We start from the raw sequence: 16350 nt of genomic DNA on the forward strand, positions 1-16350 counted from the left end.
GCCTTTTTTTTTTTTTTTTTTAAAGATTTATTTATTTATTTGAGAGAGCGAGAATGAGAGAGAGAGAGAGTACATGAGAGGGGGGAGGGTCAGAGGGAGAAGCAGGCTCCTCGCCGAGCAGGGAGCCCGATGCGGGACTCGATCCCGGGACTCCAGGATCATGACCTGAGCCGAAGGCAGTCGCTTAACCAACTGAGCCACCCAGGCGCCCTTGGCTTGCCTTTTTTAATGCTTGCCCGATTTGTTATTCTACTTTGTGGAAGGCTGTACACACCCTCAGGGGCAGTATTCAATACTTTCTGATGAAAAGAAAGACTGTTGCTGACATAGCAAAAGCTTCAGGAAGTCACAAAAATGAGAAGGGTTTTACAAAACTTATTATCTTTACATTTTGTACAAAGGGCTCAGATATCGATGGAACGAATGTAATTGTTTTTTAATGTTAAGATTTTTTTTTTACAGTCCCATGTTGTGTGGTCCACTCGTAGCTATAGGTGGTAGAAGTAGAAAATGATAGAGCCTAGGTTATTCCTTAGGGTTCACAGTGATGACCAGCAAATTTATTTTCTGCTTGACGTTAAGCAGATAGAAACACAGATAGAAAATGTGTAGCATTGACAAGCGGGAGGTTTCTTGTCACTAAGTATTAAAATAGTAAAACTTGAAATGAGGATTGGGAAGAGAGAACAATCTTTTTCAACACTGAAGCTAACTAAGACCAGAAATATTCAGTATTTACCAACTTCTGTTTTAGAATATCATTCTCTTACAGATTTCGAGTTTCCTTCCATTGAGCTAAAAAAGTCTAGCTAGAGTGGAAACAATAATAGCCAACATGGAACTAAGCACTTTAGCAAGAATATAGGAGATAGCACTTAAGCAAATTGTGGTCATGCAAGTTGTTTTGAGTTGTGGCAGGGAAGAAAGTGATAATGATGATGATGATAACTGACTCATTCAGAGGGCTGTAAAATAAGTTTAGTCTTCCACAAAACCCACGAAGTAGAGAGGCATTTGGGGGGCTCAGGCGGTTGAGCATCTGGCTCTTGGTTTCTGCTGGAGTCATGATCTCAGGGTCCTGAGATTGAGCCCTGTGCTGGGCTCCATGCTCAGTGGGGAATCTGCTGGAGGTTCTCTCTCTCCCTCTTCCTCTGCCCCTCCCCCTGCTCTTGTTCTCTCTCCCTCTCTCTAAAATAAATACATCTTTAAAAAAGAAACTCATGAGGTAGGAAAGAATACATTTTGCGATTATTCTCACGTTACAAATAAGTACACATTAGAGCAGATAGAGTAAGTGATGTGCCCAGAGACAGTATATAGCAAGTATGTGATACGGGTGTGATAAATGACAGGTTTTCAAATCCCTGACTTCTTAAGCATTGGGATCTACTCAAACTGTTTATCAGAAAGATCTAAAAATCAGGTGCTTCCAAATCAAGCTAAATTTGGGGTAAAGAAATAATATTAAAGCACATTAATAATCATATTTCTATCATTAATATGAGAAGATAACACACCACAAGATAATTTCCCCCCCAAAGGGATTGTGCAAGCATTTATGCACAATTACTGGAATAGTAGAAAAGTCTGTAATACATTGTCTTGATAAAATTGCCACACATTTTTGTATGGTAATAGATCAGATAAACTGTAACTTGAATTCAGTAATGCCAAATATCAATTTAAGTGGATAAATATGATATATGCCCAAATATATTTTATTATTTAAATAATATGCTTAGTGCTAACTGTTTTCCTCTTTATGTAAGAGTGGTTTTTCCTAAGTTTGTTATTAGATTCTAAAATCAGAATGAACGTGTCTGTTATAGATAATTCATTACCAGTTATTTATCCTTTCATTCAAAGCACATATGGAGTTCACCCTGTGTACCAGGAATCTGTGCTAGACAACGCACTATGACTGCAATTTCTATCCAGCCTAACTAGAACAGGAAAAAAACAAAAACAAAAACCAAAAACTTTACCGAGGAAGTAAAATAAAATCACATATCGTGTTTGGAAATAACTTCCTGGTAGCTATTATCAAGAAGTTTTAGAAATACCATTAAGTGATGGTTTAGTCTGTGTTGCCCTAGCTGTTACATACTGCTTTTGCTCTTTCAATGTTTCCTGAAGTTTCACTATCACATGAAATTGTGCTAGAGAGCAAAGATTAATAAGTTCATTTTCTTGCACTACTGTTTAGTGCAAAGTAAATGGAAAATAAATTACATCCATAAAGTGTTACAGTAAGACATTAGGAATGTTCACATATGTAGAAACACAAAACGGAGAAAGAAGGAAGTTGCCCTGTCTACTTGGAAGTTGATGTCTTCAGGAAATGTTTCAAAAGGGAGAGGCTGACCGATGGAGAAGGGTAAGAGTGCGGAACATTCCAGACAGAAGGTACGCAGAAAGTAGCATGTAGTGGAACATTTCTGTTTTCTGAAGTTGTTATTTTTGCCCCTTTCTTAAAATCTTACCACCATCCAAGCAGAAACAGTACACATTAAAAAACTACTAAGATCTTGACAAACGAAATGAACAGACTGGTTTCAGACTTGCAGTCCATAATAATTTTATTTAAAAGGAAGATAATGAGAAAATATCTTGGGACTTTATGCCCCAAGGGAAATGCTCTTGTACCATAACTGCAATTTGCAAAGGCTCTCTTTGTTTCCCAGGGGCAAAATAAAATATTTTATTCTGATATGTAAAGAGTTAAGAAATAAAACTCAAGTATTAAAAATATGTATGGATATCCACTAAGTCATTTAGAGATGAATTAAGAACCAAGAATGGAGAGACATGGTGAAAAAGGACTGCAGCTTTTCTTTTACTTAGCTGTGATTCTGAATTTAAGAAACCGATAGGAATCAGGGGTTCTCATGTTGAAATTGAATCTGAGCAGTGAAGCTGGACTTTGTATTAAATACTACAAAGCTCAGGGCGCCTGGTGGCTCAGCCGCTCGAGCGTCAGACTCTAGGTTTCAGCTCAGGTCATGATCTCATGGATCTTGGGATTGGATTGAGTCCTGTGTCAGGCTTTGCACTCAGCGGGGAGTCTGCTTAGAGATTCTCTCTCTCTGCCCCTCCCTGCACTCTTGCCCGTGACTGCCCTCTCTGTCTTAAATAAATAAGTCAACCTTAAAACAAAAATAACAAAAGAAACAACCCTCCTCAATTTCCTCCTAAAACTTAACAAAGGCTGACCTTCCCTTTGTGTCTTTAGACTTGCCTATGGTTTACCATAGTTTGTGTTGAATTGCAATTCTTCTATTTCCAAATAAACTCTAAATAATAAATGAATAAATGAATAAATAAATAAATAAATAAAATACTACAAAGTTCAGTTCTCTTTCATACCTTTGAATTTTCTAGAATCAAGAAATATATTAATATAACTGTATCCAATATTCAATTAGAATACATTATTCCTTGTTTATAACCACTAGAAGTGGTAACTGAATTTCTTCCATTCACAAACTGTGTATGCTTATGATGACTATAACATTTACATAGTTTGGAATTTACAAGCATAACTGCCAATGAATTTTGGTTTTGGTTTACTCCCATCAGAAACGTAGATTTGAGGTGGGTAACTTACAGATTACTGCTATGTCAAGAAATTTGAGAAATGAATTTTTTTCTGTATCTTTAAAACTCTTCCTGAATGAAAATGTTCAATATAATTTGTCAATAAATCACCTCCACATATTCTCTTTTATCTAAGACCTATAAATGTTCTTATATGTTTACTAATCTTAACTACATGTAAAATTTTAACTATGTAAAAATGCATACAGAAAAACAATTAAAGAACTACAATGACATTAATATTGGTTGTTTGTGTTTCATACAAGTATGGGTAGTTATTACTTCCTTATATTATCTATATTTCCTAATCTTCTGTAATAGACACATAACATATTTAAAACAACATATTTGTTTTAAAAAGCAACTAAAATTCTACATATAATATATTTTAAAAATTATGCAAAAAATCATGAAGCAAAAATGCTAGGAGGTATTAATTCTAAAGGCAAAAAAACGTGTTCTGAGCTGAGGAATATTTCAATTCTTTCTCTTTTTATATTTTGTAAAATTACTGCTCACATATTAATTTTATGGAAGACATAGTTTTCATTTCTAAAAAGACTCATAACTGTACTTCAGTATCTAAATGGACAACTTAGGCCATAAAATTCTACATCACAGTGCTTGACAGTTACATAATTTCAGGTTGACCAGAAGTGCTAATTCAGATATAAGAAGACAAATATCATTAACCATCCTACAGCCTGCTCTTGGTGAAATTGAAACAATCATTTCCATAGTTAAATGCTCAAATGTAAAGACTGTAAGTATCTGTGGCCTAGGGATTCTTATAGTAATAGTATAATTGACATTTTAAAAAATGTATTGTAAAGTCTCAATCCCGTTCATTCACTTTGTTATCAGAAATCTTAAAAAATTCTAATATATCACTTTTTTTTTTTCAATTACTAGGTTCCTAAGGTTAGGATTAAACCTAATAATGTTAACAGTTTTATAACAACATTAGTTCATTTGTTTTACCCTCAAATGGAAACAGAATCAAAACTTTGTCTTTTCCCCGTGGCTACTGATTTCCTGAAATAGATTGTCAAGTCATTTAAAAAAATAATAATAAATTTAAATCTAGATTCATTACCAGTTCCTTAAACATAATTTTTATACCAACCTTTCAGTCTCTCTTCCTTTTCATTCTCCCGTGGTAGGAATTTCTTTATTGATTAGGAAGCTATGGCCTGAGTGCATAATGAAAATCTGTAATGAAAAACTCATTTGAGAAAGAAATTAATAATTTCAACAGTGAAATCCAATTTTCCTATGTTCATTCTTATAATCTATTTTGCGTTATTTCCCATGTGTACCCCAAACATCACTGACTCATGGCATTGTGCACATATCTATTAAAATGAAAGAATTACATAAAATATGTTTCTTCAAGGCTAACCTCCAGCTCTTTTATATTAAAATAATTATATTTCTATATTCAATAGCTAAAATATTAGAAAATTAAACAGTTTTGCAAATATATTCATTGTTGAGAAATTCATAGAATAATATTTTCATATGTTGTTTCAGGAATTCTATAATTTATTGAAGAAAATAGGCTATTAACTATGAAAAACCACTAAAAAAAATCTACATTTTAGGGAAACATATTATATGATAGACACTATGCTACAGGACTTTCTACATGCACTATGTTAAGTCCTTCTAGGACTTCAATAACTAGATACTACGATATCTATTTTTTAATCCAGAAAAAAGGCTTTAGGGAATGTTTAACAAACTTGTCCAGGGTCGCAAAATGGTTTAGATTCAAACCAAAGATTTTATATATATATATAATATTTTTATAATATATATAATATATATAGTGATAAATTAGGAGAAATACTGCGTATGGTACTATAGATATGTTCTGTGGTTGTGATGGCATGAATATGTCCTGAAATCTCATGTTTTGCTAATTTAAAAATAAAAAAAACTAATGCTACAATAACCAAAGCATTCAAGTCCCATTATTAAGGAGTGAAACATAAAGAGAAACTATATTGCTTTCATTGCTTACTTACACAAGTAATGCAAGAAAGTATAAGAAATAAGAAGCAGTGAATATCCCCCTCCACCATACCCCAAAGTTCCTACTAGAAATAACTAGTTCCCCCCATAATTTAATTTCCCAGGGCCTTTTCTACACACACATAGACATAGCACACACACATCTGCTTAAAATAACACAAATTCACTGAACCACATTATGTGTATTGCTTTGTGTCTTAACATATGTTGGAAGTCTTTCCATGTCAGTACAAATAGAGTTCTGTATTATTTAAAATTGCTGAATCATCTAATTGCAACATTTATTTGACCCTCTCCTTATACATACATCTGTAAGTTGTTTCCAAATATTCTCTATTACAAAATTTGCTACAGTGATACAGTGAAAATTCTTGTAATATACCATTGTGCATAATTTTTGGATATAATCTATAAATGAAATTGCTGGGTTAAAGGGTAGCTACATTTATGATACATACTGCCAACTCTCTTTAACCTTGTAATATATCCCTGTGTATTAAATGTAACACTGTTAGAACTGGTTCTGTGTTTCCTGTCAGCATTTCAAATAGATCTTCCCGCCTCCCAATAAATTTAAGCAGATCTGAGAGATTGCTATTGACAGCTTAGTTAAATAAGCTTTCTTAGCTCTTCCAATCTGTGTGTGTATAATTCTTCCAGAGCCAGAGACATTACTAAAATGGGTCCTTTCCAATTAAAGTAACAACAGTGCATTTCTGTATGGTGCCATTTACTGAGTAGAAGGTGATCTCCATAGAAAATATGCATATTTCAATCTGCATTGAATTTGATTTCTTAAAATCATTATTAACCAGTTCTCGGTATATTATAAATAAGTATGTCCATCTTCTTAAAAATAGTAACAAAACAGAGCTATCATGAACCATTATTAGGAAACCCTCAGGAAATGGAGGATTTTTAACTTTGAAACTACCCCCCACATCATAAGCAAACTGAACATATAGCATTATAAGAGGAGGTGAAGGGGCTACAAAAGGGCCCTTGGGAAGCATTTTCATAGATATTTTTCTGACTATTGGCTCTTCTGATAATTAAGCATTAAAAGAAGACCTCTCCTGTCTTCCATTTATCCTCAAAAACCATGGCCAGTGACTAAGTTGAAATACCCTAGCAAGAAACATTATTTAAAGATAATTAGACATTTTTGTATTTTTCAATACTTTTATTAGATTTTTATTTTGAAAATTATGTTATTTTTAAAAAGATTTTATTTATTTATTTATTTATTTATTTATTTATTTATTTGACAGAGAGAGATAGCAAGAGAGGGAACACAAGCAGGGGGAGTGGGAGAGGGAGAAGCAGGCTCCCTGCTGATCAGGGAGCCCAATGCTGAGCAGGGAGCCCAGGACCCTGGGGTCAGGACCTGAGCTGAAAGCAGACGCTTAACGACTGAACCACCCAGGAGCCCCTGAAAATTATAATTTAAAAATCACCAGTTTCTCATCTGTACTCCATTAGCTACTCTAATATTTAATTAATTACTTAAATCAAATCATATAGTATAATATACTCTATTTCTTGTTGAGAATTTTTGGATGTTTTTCCATGAAATTCATATGGTGAAAAACATTACTTGAGAATATAGGTCTTTACAGACTACACATTTCAACTGTTTTCTATCCAGTTAAGAATGCTGGCTCAGTAATAAAATATTCTGGTTAATGGGAAATTATCCATTTCAGCAATTAGTCAAAAACTTGGAATTTATGTGAATACATATAACACTGAAACTATGTTAAACGTAGCAATATTTTATAATTTATAAAACAGTTTAGAACCTTTCCGTGCCCCATGGCCATCCATAACGGTTTTACTATAATTTTCCAGAGATTTGACTAATGTTAAAATTCACTTCACTTTGATAAGTTCATCTTTGAAATAACAGTTTTAGACTTTAATGTGCTTATTCATTTTTTCCTAGAAAAATATTGCATATGTACAATAATAACTCATCAACATAATATATATATAGTTAGTAATGGTTTATAATCTGTATAATATTTGATTTTATACGTTCTCCAATGACCTAAGATATTTAAATTGTCCAGCCTTTAAAAGCAAGTGTATCTAGTTCAGAACCTTCAAACGCATGCTGTTATAACTGTTCCATCAAGTGTTCTCTCTAAAGAATATCTTACATCCTTCAGATCCCTCTGTCACACTCCTCTGCAGTCTTTCCTTAAAACAAATCTGACCATGTCATTCTCAAGCATGAGACATTCCATAATTCCATTTGCTGATGCTACAAAGTTCAAATTCTTGTGCATGTCATTAACATCTGTCACTTTCTTTCCTTAATAGTTGACAGTATGCCACCCCAACACTGTGTTCTATGTCTGCTCAAAGACTCCACACTCCCCACTGCAGTAGCTCAAATATTGCTCCTTCTTTGAAACATTGGCTGATTTTTCCTCTTCTATGTAGAAGTGATCAGTACTTTATTTAGGTCCCTTTGTGTAACTCATCCATCCTATCAGCTTTAACCCTCTAGTGTGATTATTTCTTTACACAGTTTTTCCCCTAAAAACTATGGGCTCATTGAAGGCAAAGTATTTACTTTACTTAGGAAAATGTATACCTCAGAGATGTTCCCAGACATTTCTGAGTGGATTTTTAATTGATGAATCTGCCATTTGAGAATACCGGAAAAAGCATCTCTTGAATTAAAATTTATGAAACATTTAGTGGAGCTTCAAAGAAAATGTTTCTAATTATAAGACGCTATTTTACTAATGTGTTTGCTATGTTGTATGCAAAAGTGTGGGTGGGAGTTTGATCATGAGGGGAGATTCTGGGAGTTGGGAGCAGGATGATTGCATTAAAACAAAAGGCTCTGGTGAAGGAAATAAGAAGGAAAGAGCCATGTTATGGCCATAAATAGCTAAGAAATGACCTAAGATTTCTCATCGCACACTGTCATTTATCTGTATTTTCACTCTGCATGTAATTACTGCAATCTTTTACTGTTGTAATTTTGGTCATTCAAACTGGAGTACCAAGCACTACGTTTTCAATCTTGTAATTATTGTCTGCAGCATTTAACATAGTCAGAGTCATATGATTAGCACTTTAAAAGATTGAATGAATTAAAGACAAGAAGTAGTGAAATACCTGATGTTTTTTAATGGACAAGGGCACAAACATTAAAAGCTGATAGACTCTAAACTTATACATAACCAGCATAATGAGCTTTTAGTAAGTGCTGGCTCAGTGTTAAGAATTTTATGTGCTATAATTCATCTGATCGTCACAGAAAACTTGTGAGATAGGCACTATTAATATCTTTGTCATTTCACACATGTGGAAACAAGTTCATTTCTTAAAGATACGCAGTCTGGAAGTGATGCAGGTAGGGAACTCAGAGGCAGCTGAATTCAGAACCCGATCTTAACCACAACACATTCTTCCTTCTATGAATTTTGGATGAAAGAAGTTTCCTGGTTATTTCAGCATAGAATGGCATATCACAGAAGTTTTATTATGTACATTTTTGAGATTGGAGATTAATCTGTAAAAGGAAAAATGAGTTAAAATGAAAAAAGTAGGCTTAATAAGTTAGTCCTTAAATCCAGAGACAAGGGGAAATCACTGAGTGGAATCTTGATGATGGGGTAGTAATGGAGCAACCATTTTACTTGAGGCTACGCCTTTAGAAACCAAAGAGCAGGAATGGGAAAATAAGGGAAATAAGGTCTATTAGTTATTGAAGATTATCTCTATTTTTATTGGAATAGCTAGACATTTCAATAAGATGTTCATCAGTACACAGGGAGATAAATCAATTGGATAAAAGTCAAAATTCCAGTGCAAATTAGATTTTTTTCATTTTCCAAGAATTTTAAAAACATTGTAAAACTGGTTTTAATAATCCAAAGCTTCAGTATATTATTTTGTTCTATATCAATAGATATTTTCTGTGAAGTGGTGTCTACTGTATGGTATAATTACTTTAAAATCACTGTTTTTTTTTTCTGATTTAATTTGAAAATGTTCATTGTTATACCTAAAAAGGTGTCTAAAAGTAAGATCTCTTTACATGATATACTCACTTATTTTCAATACAGTCAAATTTTAGTAACAGAATTACATTTCCAGAGGAAATCTTTGCAATTGGTTGAGTATTTTTATTCAGATAAGATTATGTGACGAATTACAATTTGTTTTTTTGGGGGGTATCCATTTCCTTGCGTGTTATATAACATTCATTTTTTTTTTATTCTTCATTTATTAATTTGTCACGTTTTTTGTGTCTACTGTGTATCTGGATAAAGCATGAGGACACAAATATGAATATAATATTTCCCACCAACAAGCTTAGAGTCTCTTAACGGATTGTCTTTTAAATTCTGATTAAATATCAACTTACACTCTGCTTAAAAATATCTCTGCTTACCAGAGCTCCAATTAGAAAAGAAGAACAATATTGTTCTTACCCAAGGGAACCTGTAACCTCAGCAAGTTAGACAAACCACTCAAGGTTTGTTCCTTGCATCTATCTGAGAGGTGATGGAGTCAAATAACAGTAAAGATAGGAAGCAGAAGGTAATTTCTTTATCACACTCTTACTGCAAGTTATTCATGGAGTTCCAGAAAGTATTTTCTTCAAAATATACATTAATTATTTTCCATACCAAAATTGAGAAGTCCATATTCAGTATACACCAGCATTCTGCTGGGGGTTGGAGACGGATAGAGGCATAACCTCTACAAACAAAATTGTTTCTGCTCCACTACAGCATATAGGAACCAATTTCCAGAGCCCATCATCTCTACCTGGATGGACAGACATCTATAGTTTGGCATGTTCTAAATCAAATTCATTTCCTGTTCCTCTCTTAAACTCTGCCCACCTGTGTTCTTGGATCTATCTTTCTTATTTTGGCTAATGACAAGACAATGCCTCTGCACTGTTGCCTGAGGTAAAAATCTCAGCATCATTCCTAACTCTTCCTCTTGTTGTCCTCACTTATGACGCACACCATCCCACACGCAGTATGTAATCAGGTTCTGTCAATTCTGTCTCAGAAATGTCTCTGACATTTTTCTGTTTTTGGGTTTTTTTTGTTTTTTTTTTTTCTGACTGGCTTCCTCCCTCAAGAGAATGTAAGCTGTGTAGAGCAAGGACTTGATCTGTTTTGTTCACTGCAGTATGCCTTGTTCCCAGAAGAGTTCCTGGCACACAGTAAGCCTTCAATAAATGTTTGTTATATGAACAAATGAATACCCATTCCAAAATAACATAACAACAATAAATATTTTTGGAGGATCATTATTTGCCAGTCACAGAGGTATGTCCTTTGTAAAATTTTATATTTAATTTTTAAAATTACTCTAGAATAGATTGGTACAAAAGGATTGATTGGACTCAGAAGCCCTAATTTGTAACCACAGGATTTTACCCAACTGCCCGGCGAAAACCACTCATTCCTACAGTCATCTTCCATACTGTTATTAGCATTATTTTCCTAAAGATTTATTATAATTCTGTTTACCTATTTAAAACCTTTCAATGACATAGCTTCTTGTCATTCTGTGTTGGGTACATTACAACTTGGCTACAGCCTACATTTCCACTCTATTTTTTAGGGTTCCATTCCAAGAACCAACATTATAGCTAAAGGGCTTGCTTCCCAAATTATGCCATTTACTTTATCACATGTGGCTTTGTTATTATTGTTTACATTGCCTGCAATTACTTTCTCCTTGCCTCCTTGATTAACCTCTATTCATCCTTCAAACTCAACTCCAAATCTCCTCCTGCATCTACTTGAAAGAGATAATTTGGAAGCCAGATATATCTAAATTTGCATTCTGGATTTTCTACTGATGGTTGTGTATTTTAGGCAAGTTCTCAATCCTCAGGTCTTCACTGTAAAGTTGGCACACTAACACCTGATTTCAAGGGTTATTTCTTTGATTAAGTGAAATAACAAAGCATTTAGAATGGGGTATACACTCAAAAAAAGAGTATATCATATCAACTCCTTATCCTGACATCATCAGTTGAATAAAATGCCCCTATTAATTAACAATTCTATTTCAAGACTTGTAGAAATTGTATATATTTAAATTTACAAATCTAACCATGCGCCAGTCACCAAGTAAACGGTAAATAACTAAATGTTGAATTTATTGATGACTCTAAGATAGAATCATACATAATAAAAGTACTCTACACTTTCTTTAGCCAAATGTAATTTGTGTGGCTTATTTTTATTATTCTTTACTGCTAGTAATAAAGAGTTAACTGATTTGGTGTTTACATAAGCTTTGTACACCTTTTACATCAATAGCACCACACATTTTTATTTGTTCAGCATTGGAATCAAACAATGAATGAAATAGAATGACTCAATATATTAGAAAAGGTCTCCAACCCTATCAGGCCTTGTCATAGTTTAAGGCAAATGTAAATGTCAATGTCAGGTCAAAAAAGACAGGCTAAAAAGTAGGGTGAGTCATGGGAAAGAAAAGAGTACTTCAAAGCAGTGCATAGCCAATTCAGAGTGTGGGGCTGGATCTGCTATAACGTATGAGAATTATAATGGAAATGTTGCTGATACAATATGATTTTAGTATGCTTTGTAAGTAGTCTATTTAAATACATACAAACTGCTATTCAACTACTTGGGCAGAGGTCTGGACTGGTAAACCAGCAGGGTCTTTTCCTGTGTGAGAACACAAAATTTCCTTTCTGCTTCTTGGGGCAATCACAATTTCCTGCCTTACAAAGTGCCAGGAGGCTGGGTCCCTAGAAAAAAAAGGGGGGAAGGGAGAACTTGCTGAAATATTTCTTGAAGTTTATTAATTTATTGTTTCTTTAGATTCATTTTCTTCAGCGAGGAGGGAGCCACTTATCTAATTTAAAAGTATTGCCCATGATATTAATGGTAACACTTTATTTACACCTAATATGGAACTTTATAAAATAGCTGTATTGCAATTTGATTCCAGCTCAGAGTTTTCCTTTTATTCATTGATGAATGAGTGTAAGCCTCATTAACATTAAAAAGAACTGTGAATGCCTAATGATTACAGCATAGAACATGTCTAGGGGTTAATTTTAATTGCATATAACTGTATTTGGATGAGCAGTTTAGAAACAATCATTTAACAAAAATAACCACATTTCTTAATTACAAGTAACAATTGACTTGGGCAAGCATCTGTTGTGCCTATAATCTTATAAAAAGAGCACTCTCGAAATCTGAGTTTATGTTTTCCTATGTTGGAAATATCATCTTTCATGACAACGACTTGCAAAAGAGGGAAGGAAGAAGATGACAGTAGCTATAAGTCATGTGCCACTTTACAGAAAAGGCAAAGGAGGCTCAGGGATTTAAATAATTTGCTCACATTCCCACAGTCATTAAGTTGTAGAATAAAAATTCATACTTAGGTTTGTACATTTTGAAACCCAGTGCTAATTAGTGAGAAGAAAAAGTGCGTGTGAACCATTTGTATGGTATTTGTGTGTTGTGGTCTGAATGTTTGTGTCTACCCCCAACTCATATGTTGGAAATCTAATGCCCAAATTGATGGTATGAGGAGGTGGAATTTTGGGGAGGTGATTAGGTAATGAAAGTGGAGTCCTCATGAATGGGATTAGAGCCCTCATAAAAGAGGCCTCAGAGAGCTGGCTTGTTCCTTCCATCGTGTAAGGATGTGCCCTGAAGTTTGCAGCCCTGGAAAGGATCCTCACCTGCCCATGCTGTCGCTGTGATTCTGAACTTCCAGCCTCTGGAACTGTGAGAAATAAATGTCTGTTATTTATGAGCTTTCCAGTCTGTGGTATTTTGTTATCACAGAATGGGCTAAGACATTGTGTCTGTAGATTGACACAGGTTGAAATAGGTATGACTGTGGAATAACAAAGATGACAGTCTATGGCAGGGATCCTCCTTTGGCTATGCATTTACGAGCTGAGGCTTGTAATGTGTCTGAATATTTGCTAGTGTGACCACCTCCACCGATGGTGCCGCAGAGATAAAGCACATTCAATGGAAAAGTTTGCTGGTATCAGTGACCAAAAAAACACTTGTTGAGAAATCTACCATGCACAAAGCATTGGGTTGTTTATTTTTAAAAGAAGGTTGGAAAGGAAAGACTAAAAATTGATTGGGTGTGATACATATTTATATGTTGTTTTCTAATAGAATACTAGTTACATTATAATCTGGAAGAAAATATTTATCTTTACTTGGGTTCAAAGCATACTTTATTTTTTTATTAAATTATGAGAAAAATGACCCTAAAAGTCAAACTGATAATCAGGATATTCAAGCTACAAAGAAATGTGAAGATTATTAATCCAACCATAACTGTATGCAGAAGAAAAAAAAAAATCAGTGCTAGACAGATTTAACTTGTAACTGAAAGGACAAAGACTAGACTGAGGTTTCCTGTCAATGTAATACATTTAAAAGGATTCAAATGTCCTTAGAGTCTAAAATCATGGTGTTTCGTGTTAGTCATTAAATCCGAAGTCACCAACCAAGGCATAAAACATGGATAATCCCATATGGGAGAAGTAGACATTTCATGCCACACTTATGATTAATATTCTAACATTTGAGTCACCATAGTCAATGGTTCTCCCCACGTTATAAACAATTGTGCTTTTTCTATTGAGTACCAAAAGTAATTTTTTGGAGTTTAGGCATCATGCATGAAATGCATGCATTTTAAACTTTAGAAACACAGCCTGTTTGGTGAGTAAGATGTGCTTACGTAGGAACTATTAATAACTGAAGGAATAGTGACTTACATCTCCCATTTCATTCTCAGGTTCACAGGGGGGTAGAACAAGTGAAATGGTGAGCAAGAGTGCCTACATGAAATGTATATAAATAGGTATCTCTATTTCTCTCCCATTTTTCTCTCTCTCTGCTTTTTGCTGACCTTTTACAGTTTTATTTATTTGAGTTAAATCTGCTTAAGGTGTTCCTACACTTTAATGCATGAGAGCAAAAGACTGCATAAATTTTTAAAGAGAGAGCAAGACTAGATTATGAATATGTATGAATATCAATATTCATACATTAACATCAATATGTATGAACATCAATACAAAGCAATATATCAATTGAAACAAGGCCAAAAACCAAGAACTTCATGGCAACATCTGCAGTGTCCAGATGATGTAGGTTTCAAAATAACAGCCACCTAGGGGAGAATCTGGGTTCCAACATAATTGACTTGGTCCATGCAATAAGCAGAAGAAAATTTTAGATAAATATCTAGACTTATTTTTAAATTAGAGTATACAGTAATAATGGGCTTTCATTTCCACATGACAACAATTGGCTAGACCTAAGTAATAGCTAATTCCACTTAGATGGGGAATGTTCTCCAGTTTCATGCAATCTCCCCTTCTCCCAATTTGTTATATTTTAATACTGAACTGCATCCCTCATTGTATTACCCATATGATTCTAGACAGCTGAGTATGCAGCTTCTGATCCAAAAAGGGAGCTCAAGCTGAAAAAATTTTTGGTATTTTTATCCTTAATGGTACGGCTATCTTTGAGGTGGAGAGAGATGCAGTACACTTAAAGCATTTTCCATCCTGTTAGAAAAGAGAAATACAATTATCAGATGTGCCTCTCTTGGTTTAATGTCATTAGATCTTTACTCATCTAATCTCCTATTGTGTACTTTGGTAATCAGAGAAAAACATTCTGATTTCTATATTTGTCTGCCTCTAAGGAAGAAATGTGCTCAAATTGTGTATTTTTGTTATTTCTGGTCTCTGCAAAAGTGAATTTTTGATGGCATACCCATGGTATGGTTAGTATTACTTGGTTATAGTGAGAGATTTTACTGATTATGCATATATATATATATATATATATATATATATATATAAATTAAGAAATTATTATAAATTAAGAAATAAGCAAAGTTGTCCTTAATTTCAATGTCTTATGTATTTCATTAAGTATGAACCCATCTATCAAGTCTGTTATATTTGAGACACTGGTTGCATCTAAGCATTTGCAGGGTAAAGCCAACGACACTAATGAATTTTAGATGACACCACTATTACTTCTAAATATGTCCTTACAGATTTTACAGTATATAGAACAGAGTTAAATCAATTGAAAGTTAGGCAATGAATTACTTTTACCTTATGTTTTTGTTCAGAATCTAGGACACTATGGTTGATGGGCTGACAAAATGTCACAAATTTTTCACTCTTCTTGTATGTACCCCCTCTACAATTTGACTTTGTGATGTCTCCCTTTAGGAGATGGAGTCTGTTTCCCACACGTGAATGCCAGTTGACTTTTTAATATATTTTGGCCAAAAGAATGCTCTAGAATTGATAGTGTGCAATTCTAAGCTTAGAACTCAATAGGCCCTTTATGCTTCATCTCTTCCTCCTGGAATCCTCACTGCCATAGGACAGGCCCACGCTACCTTGCTAAAGGGGCAGAGACCACACAGAAAAGGTCACTTTTTTAATTTCTGTAGCATTTCCACATTATGGAAGAAGTTGTTCTTCAAGTGAAAATCACTATTCTTTGTCCCCCATGACATAATTCTTCTAGCATATTGTGTAGTTATAAAGCCTTGAAGTCCATACACCATGGACATGCTTTCATTATTTTTAGTAATACTGAGTCATTCTCTGCCTTATTATTTTAAACTTGCAAGATAGGCTTACCCCTTTTCCAACACACAAGCAAA

The 16350-nt window shown here is 34.1% G+C and overlaps 1 protein-coding gene across 12 annotated transcripts in view; it reads right to left on the reverse strand.

Annotated features, from left to right (window-relative positions):
- Positions 1-16350, reverse strand: part of MGAT4C (MGAT4 family member C) — a 725092-nt gene that overhangs the window by 26436 nt on the left and 682306 nt on the right. For 9 of the 12 annotated variants that reach the window (XM_036110954.2, XM_036110960.2, XM_036110966.2 and 6 more), the window contains one exon: positions 4724-4809. The gene's annotated coding sequence lies outside the window, so the exon portion shown is untranslated. Of the gene's footprint in view, positions 1-4723; positions 4823-16350 lie in introns of all 12 variants that reach the window. The other 3 variants (XM_036110967.2, XM_078076386.1, XM_036110961.2) reach the window with 2 other exon arrangements.

The sequence above is a fragment of the Halichoerus grypus genome, chromosome 6, assembly GCF_964656455.1.
Source record: "Halichoerus grypus chromosome 6, mHalGry1.hap1.1, whole genome shotgun sequence".
NCBI lineage: Eukaryota > Metazoa > Chordata > Mammalia > Carnivora > Phocidae > Halichoerus > Halichoerus grypus.